Below are 16,523 nucleotides of genomic sequence, written 5' to 3'. Positions count from 1 at the left end.
GCCAGCAGGGCAATCACAGGGGGCTCACTAACTGCTTCTCCTGCTAAGCCCCATTTCCTGTTCCTGAATTGGGGAAGAAGAGAAGTTGCTTCTGTCACCCTCTCGCCTTCTATCCTCTTGTTCTAGTTTGGAAACACAAGGGAGAAAAATGGTAGGAAAAGGAAAAGGAAAAAAAAGAAAAAGGTTTCCCAGCTTACTTTATAGAGCAAGAGAACAAGACACTTTGGCAGACTCTGCAGCCTTCCCTCTCCCCAATCATCTTGGGGGCAGCCATAGTTATGGGCGACCAGTCAAGTGTCAAGGTAATTTTCCTGAAGTCCAAGGCTGATCGTGTCATTCCCTTAATCAAATCTCATTGTTCTCTCTTATCTCCAGTATCAAAAACAAATGGTTCTGTTAAATTTTTAAAGCCCTTTAAATCCTGGTTCAAACCCATCTTTCCAACATTTTTTTTAATAGCTTTTTATTTACAAGTTATATGCATGGGTAATTTTACAGCATTGACAATTGCCAAACCTTTTGTTCTAATTTTTCCCCTCCTTCCCCCCACTCCCTGCCCCAGATGGCAGGATGACCAGTAGGTGTTAAATATATTAAAGTATAAATTAGATACACAATAAGTATACATGACCAAGCCATTATTTTGCTGTACAAAAAGGATCAGACTCTGAAATATTGTACAATTAGCCTGTGAAGGAAATCCAAAATGCAGGTGGGCAAAAATAGAGGGATTGGGAATTCTAGGTAATGGTTCATAGTCATCTCCCAGAGTTCTTTCGCTGGGCGTAGCTGGTTCAGTTCATTACTGCTCCATTGGAAGTGATTTGGTTCATCTCATTGCTGAAGAGGGCCAGGTCCATCAGAATTGATCATCATATAGTATTGTTTTCAATCTTGTTAAAGAATATTCTGCTTTTCACTGGTCAGATAGACTGAACTTTGAGCTGTCCCTCACATAGGCCCCTCTATCTCCAGGCTCCATGTCTTTGTACGGACTTCACTGAGCCCAGAATGCACTTCTTTTTTAGTTCGGATTCTGTAAATTTCTTCTTTCATTCAAAACTCTGCTCAACCCCCATCTTCTTCATGAAATCTCTCCAGATCCCTGCAAGGGCTAGTGTGTGGAGAAAAAGGGGAAAGGAAAGAGAAGGGGAAAAGAAAGGGAAGGAAAAGGAAAGGAAAGGGAAGGGAAAGGGAAAAAAGGGAAAGGGAAAGGGGAGGAGGATAGGAGGGAAAGAGGGCATGAAAGGGAGGGAAGGGGAGGAGGAGGGAAGAGAAGGAAGGAGAGGAAAGGGCCCTGTATTTACTTTGTATAGATTTCATATGTACTTATACCCAAGGGGCAGTGTGTGACATCACGGATAGAAAATGAGCCTTAAAGCTAGGGGGACAGGAGGTCAAATCCTGCCTCTGATACTTTGCTGCCCACTTCTGGGCAAGTAACTTAAATTCTCAGTGTTCTGGGAAACCTCTGAGGCTCCATCAGCTGGGAAGATGCCATGCATTATACTATGAAACCCCAGATCCCTCTATTTTGTATTTTCTTGTCCATGCAAATATTATCCTCACAATAGTATATGAGCTTCTAAGAGCTTGGTAAGTGTTTGTTAATGAAGTGATTGATCACATCATGTTTCCCCCCTAAATTTCCACCCTGCAATTTCATGGAATCAATTGGATAAACTCAAACTGTTCAGCCCCCATGCCAAATTATGAGGTTGTTTATCAGTCATTTCAGTCACTTCTCTTGGCAAAGTTTGCCATTCCCTTCTCCATCTCATTTTACAGATGAGGAAACTGAGGCAAACGGGCAAAGTGACTTGTCCAGAGTCACACAGCTAGGAAGTGTCTGAACTGGGATTTGAACTGAGCTCTTCATGACTCAATCAGTGTTTTATTCATTCTACCTCCGAGATGCCTTTTAAGCTCTTGGAAAGGAAGGGCTATGAACAACCAGGAGGTTATTCTTATCCTTATCCTTAAAGGGATCTGAAAGTTCCAAGAGGCAGAGTGAGGTGGGAGAGTATTCCAAGCAGGGACCATCCACGTCTAACCTCTTCATTTCAGGGCTTGGAGAAACGAGCTAACCCTGGGGTAGAAACCTAATGAGGAGATTTCTTTGGCAGGAAGATAGCCCTACCAGCCTTTTGGCTTTTTTTGAGCACAGGTTACAGACTAGGTTCCATTTTCATGGAGTTTTCATGCAAATTTCTGCGTTTTCAAGAGAACGAGAGCGGATCCCAGAGCCAGGCAATGGCCCCCTCAGCAGATTGGAGGCTTGAGGTTAGTGGGGGAAGATGATGGAAGTCAGTTGTGAAAGCACACAAGGGCCTCCAGTCCTACTCTCTTATTTACAAGTGAAAAGACGGAGGTCCAGGCAGATGAAGGGACTGTATCTCTTCAAAGTGTCCAACCAGCAAGGAACTTAAAATCTGAGAACCAGGGATGTAGCCTTGGGAATTATCTGCATAAAGTGGCATTAAACCCCCTGCAGTGAAGATTACAAAAGGGAGAGTTGGGAAGGAGAAGGGAGGAAAACCCAGAGCAGGGTTCGAAGTGCACCCACCTGATGGAGTAGGCTGGGCTCATCTATCTGGGTCAGGAAGACACCTTCCATTTGTCTGTCTGTCTTCTCCAGCACCTGGAGGCTCCTCCCCCAGCACCTGGAAACTCCTCCCCCAGCACCTGGAAACTCCTCCCCCAGCACCTGGAAACTCCTCCCCCAGCCTCCTCTGAGGTTATCAAATCTCACCCTCCCTTGGCTTCTCCCACTTTCCAGATGGGTCCTAATGGAAGGGGAAAAAAATCCAACAAACAGGGAAGAGAGAAGGGACTTGAATGGGTAATGTCATTCCGATGTAATTGAGTCCTGAAGCAATTTGCATTATTAATCGTCTTGAGATTTAGTGGGAATGACTTGCACAATAAGAATTCTGCTTGGAGAGGAAAGGAGACTGGGTCAGAGTTAGGACTGCTTAATGACCAGATTCCGGGCTAAGGGGGAAAGAGATGAGCTTTCTGTGTTACCCAAAGCCCTTTAGGCCACATGTTAACAACGCTTCTTTGTTTTCCTCTAAAGGAGGTACTTGGGGCTGCTCGGTGTCTCAGTGGCTAGAGCACTGGGCGGGGAGACCAAGTCACTTTACTCTGTGCCTCAGTTTCCTCATATGTAAAATGAACGAGAGAAGGAAATAACAAACCACTGCACTATCTTTGCCAAGAAAACCCCCAATAGGGTTACAGAGAATCGGACAGGACTGAACTGCTTGAACAACATCATGTACTATACACATGTTAGACAATTACGGCTCCAAGGTCTTCAAGATACTTCATATTATTTCATTTGATTGTTTATTAAACAAATTACATATAAGTATCCAATATATATGATATACATATCCAACAATACGGATCCAAGAGAAGTAGGTGGGTAAAATTTTTAAAAAGCTTATTTCTCTTTTCTATATGAGGAAACAGACCTAGGGCAGTAGAGACTTGTTTCAGCTCACAGAAGTAGGAGCACATTGAGGAAATACCGTCAGATCTGATGCCAAGGGTGAAACAGCCACAAACCTCAGTGCTTCCTCCTTCCCTACGATGCTACCCCATTGGTCACCCCAGGATCTTCCTCTATTTGTCAGACCAGAGACTAATTTGGTTTTGGTTTTGCTTCCCCAATGGGAGGGATAAGGGATGTGACTAGCACCTGAGAAACAGAAGAAGACCCTGGGGTGACCAACAGGGAGCATTGTCGGGAAGGCGGAAGCACTGAGGTTTGTGGTCCAATCCCACTGGCTTTCTCTTGGCTGTGGCAAAGTCATTTCTCTCAGAGTCCAAAGTGGGCCCATGTCTAAAAATGGGAGATCTGTTTCCTTGCTCCTACACGTGCTCTATATCCTCCCTGCCATCTGTGACTCTCTTTACCCCTTATTCACTCTTCCCTCTTTTCCTTTCCCATCTTGACCCTATGATTGGTCCACCATATGTATGTTATCAGGTACCTTGAACCCCTGGCCAATGAACAGTCAGGTCTTGCTAGACTTAACACCATTATGCACCTTGTTCCTCCTACTCTTGGGATGCTATAAATGGAATAAGGTGGATGAAAAGAGTTCTACTTCTGAAAGGGCCTGGATTCAAATCTCATTTCTGTTGTTTATCACCTATCCCCAGGCCTCCATTTCCTCATTTGCAAAATGGAAGTGAATTCTTTTAGGCAGACTCTTAGCTCTGTTGGGGAAAAAACAAAGCTATATTTTGCATTTGGGAACAAGTCTGTCAGAAACAACTTTATTAATTGAAATCAAATTAAGCATTTTCCTGTTCAGAGAAAAACAAATCCAAAGCAGTAGAGTAGCTTCCTGCTCCTACCAATCTTTCTATCAGGCTATAAAATGTAGTGCATCCTAGAGAGTCATTACCTAAACAGAAAATGGGACATGGTCCAATTTGTCAAGGCCGGGAATGGGCAACAGTGTTTTAGAGCCTACTTTATGGTATTCTATTTTCAGCCTGTTCATACTCAATTCATTTTCTGGCTCTCAACCTTTTACATGGTCTCCCAGCAGAAAGTAGGCTTTGGAAAAAGAGGTGGGGACTGAAATGGGGAAAGTTTGTTCTCCTAGAAGCTTGATTAAATACTCATGTTTCTTTCATTCCTGTAAGGATTTTTAATTGGGGAAATATTTATTTCTTGAAATTTTCTTTAAGAAACAAGAGGCCTTCACATCCTCCCATAGGTTCTTTCTAGTCCTATTTTCTTGATTTAGGTCATCTAATCTTAAGTGGGGCTTCCCACCACAGGACAAGCTTTTAGTTCTGAATTCCCTTCCCTTGTGGCTTTCTCTTAGATGATTTCCCTTAAATTAAATGTAAGATCCTTGAGGGCAGACAAATACTTGTATTAGTGTTCTCCATGCTTATAGTACAGCGCCTAGAACATAGAAAATACTTAATGTATGTTGACTCATAGGCTGATCATAAATGAATCCCCAAATTTTCTCCCATCTCCTCTTCATCCATAAACATTCAACTCTCGTACTTTTAGCATCTGCAGTTGCCTTGGTGTGGGTTAACTACTCTCCTCCATAGTAAATAAGTCACTCCACAGTTTTCTATAAAGTCTGTTTAAAGATGTTCAAATCAAAACAAGTTTACACACATTCAACTGGCAAAAAAAAAAAATTAACGAGGGATTGTGGTGGAAAATTCGATCGTCTCATAATTAAAATAACGGCTTCTGCCGTTGGTAGACTATGTAGTCTGCTACAAGGCCTGCTCTGAAAGCTTTATTTACCATCATGGGAGGACCTGCCCCACTGGCCCAGCTTTTGAGAATTCAGTGGCTAAGATTAAGCACTTGCAGTAGATTATGGAATTGAAAAATATATAAATTGTATGTAAAAAATCAGAATAATGATAGCACCTAACTCCTAGGATTGTGGTAAGTATCAAATGAGATCATAATTGTAAAGTATTTAGCCTAGTGCCTGGCACACCATAAGTGCTATATAGATGTTAGTTTTTAATCGTTATTTTTCCCTTTTTCTGAGGATAAACCTGAGAATATGGATAAATGTCCTGAAATGATTCTGCAATGCAACTTCTAAGGGCCCTACTGGGTAGACTGAAAATGAGCAAAGTAAGGAAATGTGACTTCAAAGAAGGGAAAATTGTGGTTAAGATGATTTTAATGTCCTTTGCTCTTGAGCTATGGGAGCCATCGCATTTAGTTGATTTTCCTCTGTCACACCATGAGGCACCAATATAGAAATGGCTCATGCAGGCACCCCACCCCCACCCCAGATTTGCTGCCTCTGGATGACAGCTTTATTTATTTTTTAGGAAAACAATTTTATATTTTATAATAGCTTATAAACACATGCAAAGATAGTTTTCAACATCCACCCCTACAAAACCTCGTATTCCCAATTTTTCTCCCTCCTTCTCCACCTCCACCCTTCCCTAGACAGAAAGAAATCCAATATAGGTTAAACATGTGCAATTCTTCTGAACTTATTTGCCCATTAATCATGCTGCACAAGAAAAAAAAATCAGAGCAAAAGGGAAGGAAAACAAGAAACTAAAAAAACAAGCAAACAAATAACAACAAAGGTAAAATACTATGTTGTGATCCACAGTGCTCTCTCTGGGTGCAGATGGCTCTCTCCATCACAAGTCTATTGGAATTGGCCCGAATCTGGGTGGCATCTTTAGCCAGTAGAGACCCAAAAGTAGAGCAGCAACTAGGGTGCGGTAACCAAGGTGTTGACCCAGGGAAAACAATATTTAGAGGAGCCACTATCCCAGAGTTCACCCTGCACTCACGACAGCTGCACTCCAGGTGAATGCCATACTACCAACATCTACCCCTGAAACTTGGGCCTCTATTCCCATTCCCTAGCAGTAGAGAAGGCAACTTCTAAGGGCCCTGCTGGGTAGAGTTGAAAATGAGCAAAGTAAGGAAATGTGACTTCAATAAAAGGAAGTTGCGATTAAGGTCATTTTATTGTCCTTTGCTCGAGCTAGGGGAGCCATCATATTTCCAGTTGTTTTTCCTCTGTCACAACATGAGGCATCAATATAGAAATGGCTCATACTAGCAGCCCACCCCCACCCCAGATTAATTATATAGATTAATATTGTTTCCTGAGGGAATGTAAATTCCTTGAGGGCAGAGACTTTCACTTTTGTCTTTTATAAACTATAAAGCTTAAAGTGGAACCTGGCACAGAATAGCTACTTATTAAATGCTTGCAACCTATCCCACCCCACTTTCTGGCTCCCCTTTATATTTGTCTTCCCTTATATACATTGTGAGTAGGGATGATCTACTAAATTTCTTATAATGCCAACTTAGTGTTTGGCACATAGTAAAAGTTAAATAAAAGCTTGTTAATAGATCAACTGGTCTTTCTACACTTCATTCCAACAAACCCCCATAAAAAAAAAAAAAAGGACTTGGGTTCAAATCTTGGCTCTGCCCTTTTTAACTGTGTAACTATATATGACAAATTACTTCCTCTCCCTAAGTCTCAGTTTCCTCCTCTGTATGATGAGGGTATTAACTGCAATGACCTTTACCAGCTCTGTATTTGGGATCCTATAACATTCATCTTCAGGAGTTCAAATCTAGCCTTAGCCATTTCCTAGCCATGTGACTTTGGGCAAGTCACTTAAACCTGTTTAAGGTTAAAGGACCAAAAAAATCCCACAAAATGTATCAAGAAAATTTAAAATAGCATTCTTTAATCTGTATTCAGATTGTATCAGTTCCCTCTACGATGTGGAGAGCAGTTTTTCAATCAAGAGATAAAGGTTATGCAGCTGCAATTATGCAAAACATATTTCATATAAGTCATGCTGTAAAAAAACAGGCCAAAAAATCCCACAAAAATATGTAAAGAAAATTTAAAATAGCATTCTTTAATCTGCATTCAAATTCCATCAGTTTTCTCTATGGATGTGGAGAGCACTTTTCATCAAGAGTGCTTTGGAGTGATCTTGGCTCATTGTATTGCTAAGAAAAGCTGTCGTTCACAATTGACCATCCTGCCAATATTAACTATTACTATGTATAATGTTCTCCTATTTCTGCTCACTTCACAAAGTATCTTTTTAAAATATATTTTCATTTATTTTAATAAATACTTTCCAATTATATAGTTAACATCCAATTATATTTTTAACATTCATTTTTTTAAATTTTGAGTTCCAAATTCCTCCTTTTTGCCCTTTCTTCACTCCTTGAGAAGGCAAGCAATAAGATATTGAGTATACATGTGAAGCATAGAAAACCTATGCTGCAAAACCATACACAAAAATAAAGAAAATGAAAAAAAAAATCAAACTGCACCCAGAAGTCATTCATTTTCTCTCTGGGTAGACAGCAGGTTCCATCTTGGATCCTTTAGACTTGTCTTGAGTTATTGTCTGAATCAGAGTAGCTAAATCTTATACAAGTTAATCTTTGCATAATGTTGCTGTTACTGTATATGATGTTCTCTCGGTCCTTTGCATCAATTCATATAAGTCTTCCCAGGTTGTTCTGAAATCTAACTGCTCGTCATTTCTCACAGCCTAATAGTACTTCAAAACAACCCTAAACCATGACTTGTCCGGTCAGTCCCCGATTGAGGGGCATCCCTTCAGTTTCCAATTCTTTGCCACCACAAAAAACTGCTATAAATATTTTTGGACATGTTGAGCCTTTTCCTTTTTCTATTTTTTTTTGTCACTACAAAAAGAGCAAAGCAAAGTATCTTGATTAAAATCTAGAGCCAGTACACAGTCAATTATAACATTGGCTGGCTTCCATTTCTCGAGCTGCCCCAGGCCAGTGAACTTGGCCTTCATTTTAACTGTGGTTTCCAGCCAGCAGTTTTTGCTTCATGGTATGGGAGAGTAAAGGAGCTGGTCTTCCACTGATCTCATCAGAGACTGTTTAACTCTAGCTGGTGATCTCTTCTGTAGAGTCATTAGTCCCTGATGACCAGAGCCCATCTGTGAGGTCAAGAATTCTGGGTGCTGCCTTGGGACGACCTGAAAGAGTCAGACCACCGAGTCACGGAGATAGACTCCAAAAGGAATTCAGCCCTTGACTAAAGGAGAAGGATCAGGGAGTCAGACACATGTAGCCAAGTGAGAAGAAGCAAGAGACAAACCAGTGGGGAGTCTTTAGCCTGGAGGAAACTCTTGGAGGGCATCCACCTGGCCTCCCCAGAGCCCCGTGTAGAAATAGCAGATGCCGAGAGGCAAAGGAAACAGCCACCAGTAGCAAGGGTGAAGCAAAGGATTCTGGGAACGCTCCTCTGGAAAAAGGAGGAGAAATACCGAGACAGGGAGCTGTTCCTGGGCACCGAGAAGAAGTGAACCAGAGCTGAAGAGCCACAAGGAACAGGGTTCTGGTAGAGGGTTAAGTGTGAATATTGGGTCCCTCACTGGTGTTCTGAGCTTTGTGGACAAGGCTTGTCTGGAGGAGAAAAAGGTTATTCTGCAGACCCGAGTGCTTTGGCCTGTTGAGAAAACTTCAGCCCTGACAGGATTACAAGCCTGAAATACTGTGTAGGTCTAGGTCAAGTCTACTGAAGAGTGGGTCAAATTGCCTTTCTTTTTTTAGCTTTTCAATCCCTTTATTAGAAATACCAAAAGTTGGTTCCAGTTCCTTACAGGGCTTTACAAAGCTCCCAAGTAAGGACGCTATTAATATGAGGTCTCCAGATTGTAGGACACATAACCAGTGTTTTTCTTTTTAATAAAGGGGCAATAGAATGATCCAGGAAGAGGGGGGGTGTTGTAGTGGATAGAATAGCAAGTTGTAATCAGTCATCTGACCAAATTCAAATCTGCCTCAGATACTCACAAGTTATATGACCCTGAGTAAGTCAATTTGCCTTTTTTGCCTCAATTTCCTCATCTATAAAATGAGCTGAAGAAGGAAACGGCAAAGCACTCCAGCATCTTTGCCAGGAAAACCCCAAATGTGATCGCAATCAGACATGAACAAAATGATTCAACAACAACAAGACAATTCAGGTAAACGGGCTTCCAGAAAGCCCAGTTCTGACCATCCCTTAGGTCCCAGGCCCGAGTCACTGCCTTGTTGGGGGAAGACTTCGGGATTAGCCGGAGCCCCAAGTATTTTATTCTACTCACGAATTAGTCGGAGGAGCCCTGAATATTATTCTACCTCCGGGAGGACGTCGGTGCCCCAAATATCTTATTCTACTCACGGGAGGACTTTGGGAGCATCCCAAGCCCCTATGGGGTGAAGAGTGATGAGGTGAGTCTCCGGAAGATGTCCAGGCAGGAGTCTTTAATCAGGGCAGCTTTCACCCCCCCCCCCATATACCCTAGAACCATGGTGTTCTGCTCATGCCCCAGTTTGTGATTAGGGGCGGTGTTTCCTACTTTAGTATAATTGCTTCAAGTAAGCACAGGTGGTCATACACTTCTTGGGAAGGCCAACTGGGGGGGAGGGAGGCCGATGGGGAGGGAAGGCTGATGAGGAGGGAAGGCCGATGGGGGGGGGAAGGCCGATGGGGGGGAAGGCCGATGGGGAGCCAGACTGGACACAGTCTGCAGGGTTCCCCCTGGACTAAAGGGTTTTATAGCCCATTGGGGATCTCCACCCTCAGCGGCCCTCACACTCCCTGGTTTGGGTTGGATTTTCTGTCTCCTACGCACCCACCAGCAGCACCCCCAAGCTGGGCCGCACCTCCCGAGCCTCGTGCCCCTCTCCATGGCCCTTCAGATCCAGTCTGACTTTGATTGGTCTTTTTCAAAGTGACTGGGTGACAATCCGCTCAGAATGGAATCATCAGGCAATGAGTTCATTGGTTCCCCTTTCAAGATGAAGATGAGGAGCAGGCCTTCCAGGAGCCTAGGTTTGTGGGCCTCTGAGGTCCGTTTCCATGTCAGCCCCCTCATTTTACATATTAAGGGAGGGGCAAATGTAAAAGTCCTCTCCCTCTGCCGGGCCATTTCCACAAATCAAGCTTCAGGTGAACTCTTAGTCAATGGAGTCTCCAAAGAACCTGCTCAGAAGGATCCACTCCAGTGCCTGGAGCCCCTGCCGGAGAGGGTCCGGACACGTTTTACAAGAAGTCCTTTCTCAGCTTGGAAAGAAGCAGCCTGTGGTCACAGAGCACTTCCCACACATACAACCTGCCTTCCTACCTGACTGTTACCAGAGGTGGTCAACAGTATGTCCAAGTACTATGGGCGCAAGTGCATGGACACAAAATAGTTTTGTCAGGATATTGCCCTTGATCCACAACATGGGGAAGAGCCCCCAAAAGTCTGGACTCATGTGTTACCAGTTCCCAATGGGAGAGAGCGGCAGTCCAAGGGTGCCTTAGTTAAGGTTTGTGTTGGTTGTGGCTTTAACTTTTTTTAAGATAGATTTTTGAAGACATCTGCCAATATCAGACAGACACGTCCACAAGGATGACTTCTTGTGTACCATAGAGTTCATACTTATATCATTCAATGACAGACGTCCATGCTTCTGTTTGTGGTCCTGTCTCAAAGGTTCCAATATCAGTGAAAAGAATGATTATGGGGATGAGCTGATGTCTCCCCTTTTTGGGGGGCTTCTGTGTCATATATTCTTGCATAATAATTCAGTCCCAATCGAGTGCTTTAAATTTCAGCTTTAATGGGACAAGTGTGTTACCAATGGAGAGTACTGGGCTTGGTCTTCGCCTCCTCCTTATACAAGGAAACAATAAATGACTTTTGGTTCATCTGCCTCAGACACTTAACACTGCCTGGCTTTGTGACCCTGGGTAAGTCACTTAACCCCAATTGCCTCAAGGAAAAAAAATGACTTGATGGTTCAGTTCTGACCAAAGTTTGCCCGTCCTCTTGAAGAAGACCAGAACATTGTTGGACTGGATCCAGAGGCCAATGGAGAGATTCATGAGGCTCAGGGGGTCCTTCGTGGTGCAATCCCAGCTTGGGGATGCTACTATTGGGGTGAATGGGGGAGAGAGCAGCCCAGGAGCAAAACGTCAGTGATTGGAGAGGAAGCAGAGAAGGGGGAAGGAAAAGAAACTGCAACTAGCTCTCAACTGACTTTCTAACAGTCTCCTTCACTGACTCTTCCACCCCCTGCAAGGGTCCATTATCCCTCATCACTATTCCCTGCTTCTCTGATGAGAGTAGAGCCATGAACTCCCAAATCTTCATTCAAGGAGGACGTTTAGCACAGAGCTATCTCCTTTTTTCCTCCCTAGCTGCCCTCTTTTGAGTCTTCACTGACTCTCCCAATATAAATTTCTTTCTTTTTTTTATTTTCAAACCATCTGTATGGCTAATTTCCCACAGAAGTTTCTCTTCAGCTTCCTTTTGTATGTTTACTTCCCCCATTAGATTGCAAGCTCCTTGAGGGAAAGAAAGAGCTGTCTTTATTATGATGATGACTGTTTTGTATTTGTATCCCCAGGGCTTAGCACAGTGCCTGGCACATAGTAGGTGTTTAATAAATACTTATTGACTAATGTCAACTACTACTTTTCTCTTGTGGAAAGCTTCAACTCTAAGGTAGTACCATGAATCCAGAGTACTGTGTGGGCTCCTTGAAAAGAGTTTTGACACTTTATGGGGTTAAATAGAAATCCTTTGAAGTTTGCACTGAGTTAAGTAAAAACTGTCCTAGTGGGGCAGCTAGTTGGTGTAGTGGCTAGAGCACCAGCTCTGAAGTCAGGAAGGCCTGAGTTCAAATCTATCCTCAGACTTAACACTTCCTGGGGGTGTGATCCTGGGCAAGTCACTTAGCCCCAAATGTCTCAGCAAAACAAACAAACAAACAAACCTGTCCTAATCTCTGCAAGTTGCTAGCCTGAATGCTTGCATAGGAGCTGAGATCACAGATCATAGCAACAAAAAATAGAGTTGGAAAGAACCTTGGAGGCTATCAAAACCATTTTCCTTCTCTCTCATCCAGTTCACAGCTGGAGAAACTGAATTTAAGAAGAGTTAAATGATAATCAAGATCATACAAGAAGTGTCAGAGACAGGATTTGAACACCTATTGACTGTCGAGCTGTTCACCGGTTCCTCTTATAAGGTCAGGGGGAGAGCAAGCTCACCGCTTTCCACATGGACTCCCCAGCCACTGGGCTTTCCACTACATCATCCTTTTGTCTTGGAGAGCTAGACCTGAATCTGACATCCTCAGTCTGAGTTGCTGAGAGAGTCTTTGCTGTTAGAAGGCCTTCAGATGAACCCAGGCCTTGCAAAAAGCAGAATTGCAATTGGGAGCAACAGCCAGAATCTGCTAAACAAATTCTCTGGCCTCTAGGAACTTACTTAGTGGTCAGCTTTCGTAATCTACAGCAGATGAAGAAATTGTTTCCTGTGTTATATTCCTCCCCATTTGCACTCGAGAGTTAAAATCTTCCATCTCTCTTCTCTTATTAAGAATTAAGCAGCAGATGGCCCCCAGGGAAGTAGGACATTACCACTTGGTTACCATTTAAAGGCTGGGCAGCTCTAGCTGGCATCCATGCCCAGAGCCTGTTCCAATGGAGATCTTGGGGTGAGTTTTAGCTGACAGAGATCTAGAGATGTTGCCTGGAGAGTACCCCACTGGCCAAGGAGCTGGAGTCCAGGTGGGAGATGGCTGCCTGGGGTTACAGGACAGAAATCTCCAGGGCTGGAAAGTCCCTGCCACAATTTACAGCCAAGTAGCTTGAGCTGGGACACCGTGGGGAGTGGGACCTTTCCACTGAGAATATGTGATCCAGCACTGATCATAAGCCCGAGTGGTGCAGAATATTGTACCCACAATCCTGCAGAGTTAGAGCCTGGTAAATTCTAGTCTTCCACCCTCTGCTGCCTCCTCTCACCCACCTGTTCTTTTTCTACAGAGAGCTGACTCTGCCCTTCCAGTTCTTATTACTTGAGTCTATTTCCTTTTTTGCCACTTGTTTTTTTTTTTAATTATTATTTAGCTTTTTATTGACAAAACATACACATGGGTAATTTATCAACACTGACCCTTGCAAAAACTTTTGTTCCAACTTTTCCCCTCCTTCCTCTACCCCCTCCCTTCAATTTGCCACCTGTTTTAAAAGACATGGGTCTCACTAAGATTATGTGATCATTATTACTTTACTGATTTATGTGCCCTTAGAGGTTAAATGCAACTGAAGTGCTGGTGAATGGGGAGTGGGGAAGGAGAGGAAAGAAGAGGGATAGGGTGGAGAAGGAGAGAGTGAAGAGAAAGGAAGAGAGACAGACAGACAGATACAGAGAGAAAAAGACAGAGAAAGAAAAGAATGGAGGGAGATTGAGAGAGAGAAAAATAGAGAAATAGGGAAATGGAGAGAAAGATAAAGAGGAGACCGTTGGAGAGAAAGAGCAAGAGAAATAGAGAAAGGGAGAGACTGAAAGAGGAAGAGAGAGCAGAGGGAGAAGTTTTCATAATTGCTGGGAACATTCCCAGTACGGGGGCCCAGAGCTAAACTAAAATCAGGTTTTATTGACTCTTATTTTATTAAGCTCCACTAAGGGAAGATGCTTCAGGTACTCCTAGGGTTTTTATTTCTTCCCTCAAGAGATTAAGTGACCAGACACTTGAAACACAAGGTGTCCCCCAGCTGACCAGCCCTCCTGCACTGCTAGAACACCTACACCCCCCAGAAGGAGATGTGAGCCCTGATGGTTAGAGAACAGAGCTGGAGCTGGGAAGACCTCAGACATCACTCGGGCCTTTTGTGGGGAAGCACTGAATGCCGGCACCCCCTTCGTAAAGGGAAGAAGTAGCAGACCTAGGATTTGAGTCTAGCCCTTCAGGCTCAAAGTCGGGGGCTCTTCCCATCACACCAGGCCTAGGTTTGCAGCTCAGGTCTCCCTCAGGAGGAGGCCAGGGGTCTGGGGGAAAAGGAAGAAAAAAAGGGGATTAAAAGGGGAAAAGGGAGGCTGGTTTGAAACTGGGATCCAGGAGCTGGCAAAGCTCAGCTCAAGTCCCTGGTCCGACTAAAGCTACTTCTGCAGCAGCTCTTGCCTCAGTCTCCTTATCTGTAAACCAAGGGGTCGGATGAGGGTATTTCCCAGGCTCTTTCTTTCCTTATTTCTCAGCTCTGACCCTCTCTGTGCCAGGAGAACCAGGAATGATCTTGGGAGAAGTCGGTGCCAGAGGGAGTAGCCACAGAAGGGGCAAAGGGGCCTGCTCCCAAAGAACACTGGGACTTCAGGACTTCAGCTCCGCCAAGTGACCCGCGGGCCGCCCCCCCGCGGCTTTCTTGTCTGACCCCGGGCCCCGAACCCTCCGGCCTCAGGAAGAGTTCCTCCTGGGCTGCAGGAAATCATTTGCAAAGCTGCTTATTCAGGGGGAAACTGAGATTAGGAACGGAAGCTGCACAGGATGCAAATGTCAGAGTCGGAGAGCTGAAAACGGAAGCCTGGGGAGGCCCAGCTAAACCTCCTCCTTCTCTCTTCCTTCGGAGCAATCCTGCCACAAACACCCACACCCTGGTTTCCTGGCGAAAATCTGATTGACTTGCAAATTCGGCTCCGGCTCCTGCCCCTGGGAAGGGCTTCTCTGAGCTCCCCTCCGGGAAGCAGATACCGGGCAACTTTCACTGAAGAGGAGTTCCAAAGGCAGCAGCTGTGACCCTGGGCGCAGGAAGCCCACCCTGAGGTCCCATCCCACTCCCAGGGGGCGTTTCCTACGTCCCAGACTCGTACTGAAATCCATGTATCCTGCCACCAGCATCTATGGCCAGTGGCAGCTTGCTCCAGGGGAAAGAGTCTCCAGTCAGAGAACTTGGGTTCAAATCTACCTTTGACCTCAGATAAGTCACTTAAATTCCCTGGGCCTCAGTTCCCTTATCTGTAAAATGAAGAGGTTAAACTAGCTGGCTTCTTAATCCCTTCTAGACCCATGATTCTAAGTTCCTTACTCTCTCTATGCCTCAGTTTCCTCATCTGTAAAATGAAGAGGTTAAACTAGTTGGCTTCTTAGTTCCTTCTAGACCCATGATTCTAAGTTCCCTACTCTCTCTGTGCCTCAGTTTCCTCATTTGTAAAATGAAGGGATTGAGCTAGTCACTGAAGTCCCTTCCTGCTCTAAAACTATATTTCTACCACTGACTCCTTATGTGATCTCGTGCACGTGATTTTCTCTAAAGCCCAGTGTTCTCATCTGTGAAATGAGGATATTCATCTGTATGACCCCTCTGGTTTCCAAAAACTGTAGTGGGAAAGATGGCATCTTGAGAAAACAATGAAAACAGGAAGTTACAAAATAGACCCATTAAGGGGTAATTATTCTAAAAACATGAGTATCTAGAGAGAGGTTCCTTTAAAAAATTGATAGGAATCCCCAAGAGGTAGTAAGAGGCTCATCACTAAAAGTGTCCAAGGAAAGGCAGGGACAAGAATTCTGTAAAAGGGACCAGATGGAACAGTTGTACTTGATGACTTCTAAATTCAGAATTTATGACATAGCCACTTCCCCTGGGTGTTTGACCTCTGTTTTCAGTTAGCATAGAGGGGCTCTCTGTTTTAAGCCCATGATTTCATCATGTAAGGAACTCTGAAAGAGGAAATTCGATCTATCAAAGTAGAGATGGACCCTAAAGAGTTACCTGCCTTCACATATATACCCTCCCCCTTGTCTCACCCCACTCCCACTCAAAAAGTTACTTGTCCAGCTCACACAGCCAGAACATGTCGAGACCAGATAAGGATCCAGGTGTTCCTGATTCAGAATTACTCTGCATTGCCTCCTGAGAGAGCCCAAGGGTAAGAACTGTTTCAAACTGAAGTGTCTGGAACCACTGAGAACAATCAGAAATGAAGATGTGTTTTTGTAATGCTTGTAATCTGATGGAGAGCTGGCCCTGGAGCCAGGAAGGCATAGATGCCCAGTTACTCCTTGGACTATGTGACCACTTACTGCTCTAGGCAACTCATTAAGTCTATAGAGAGAGAGTTAGCAAAACAATGATCCAAGATCATGCTGAAGGACATATGATGAAAAATGCCGTCCATCTCCAGAGAAAGAACTTGAT

Source organism: Sarcophilus harrisii, chromosome 4 (assembly GCF_902635505.1).
Source record: "Sarcophilus harrisii chromosome 4, mSarHar1.11, whole genome shotgun sequence".
Taxonomy (NCBI): domain Eukaryota; kingdom Metazoa; phylum Chordata; class Mammalia; order Dasyuromorphia; family Dasyuridae; genus Sarcophilus; species Sarcophilus harrisii.
The sequence above is the reverse complement of the archived record's forward strand: the minus strand, read 5'-3'. Positions refer to the sequence as shown.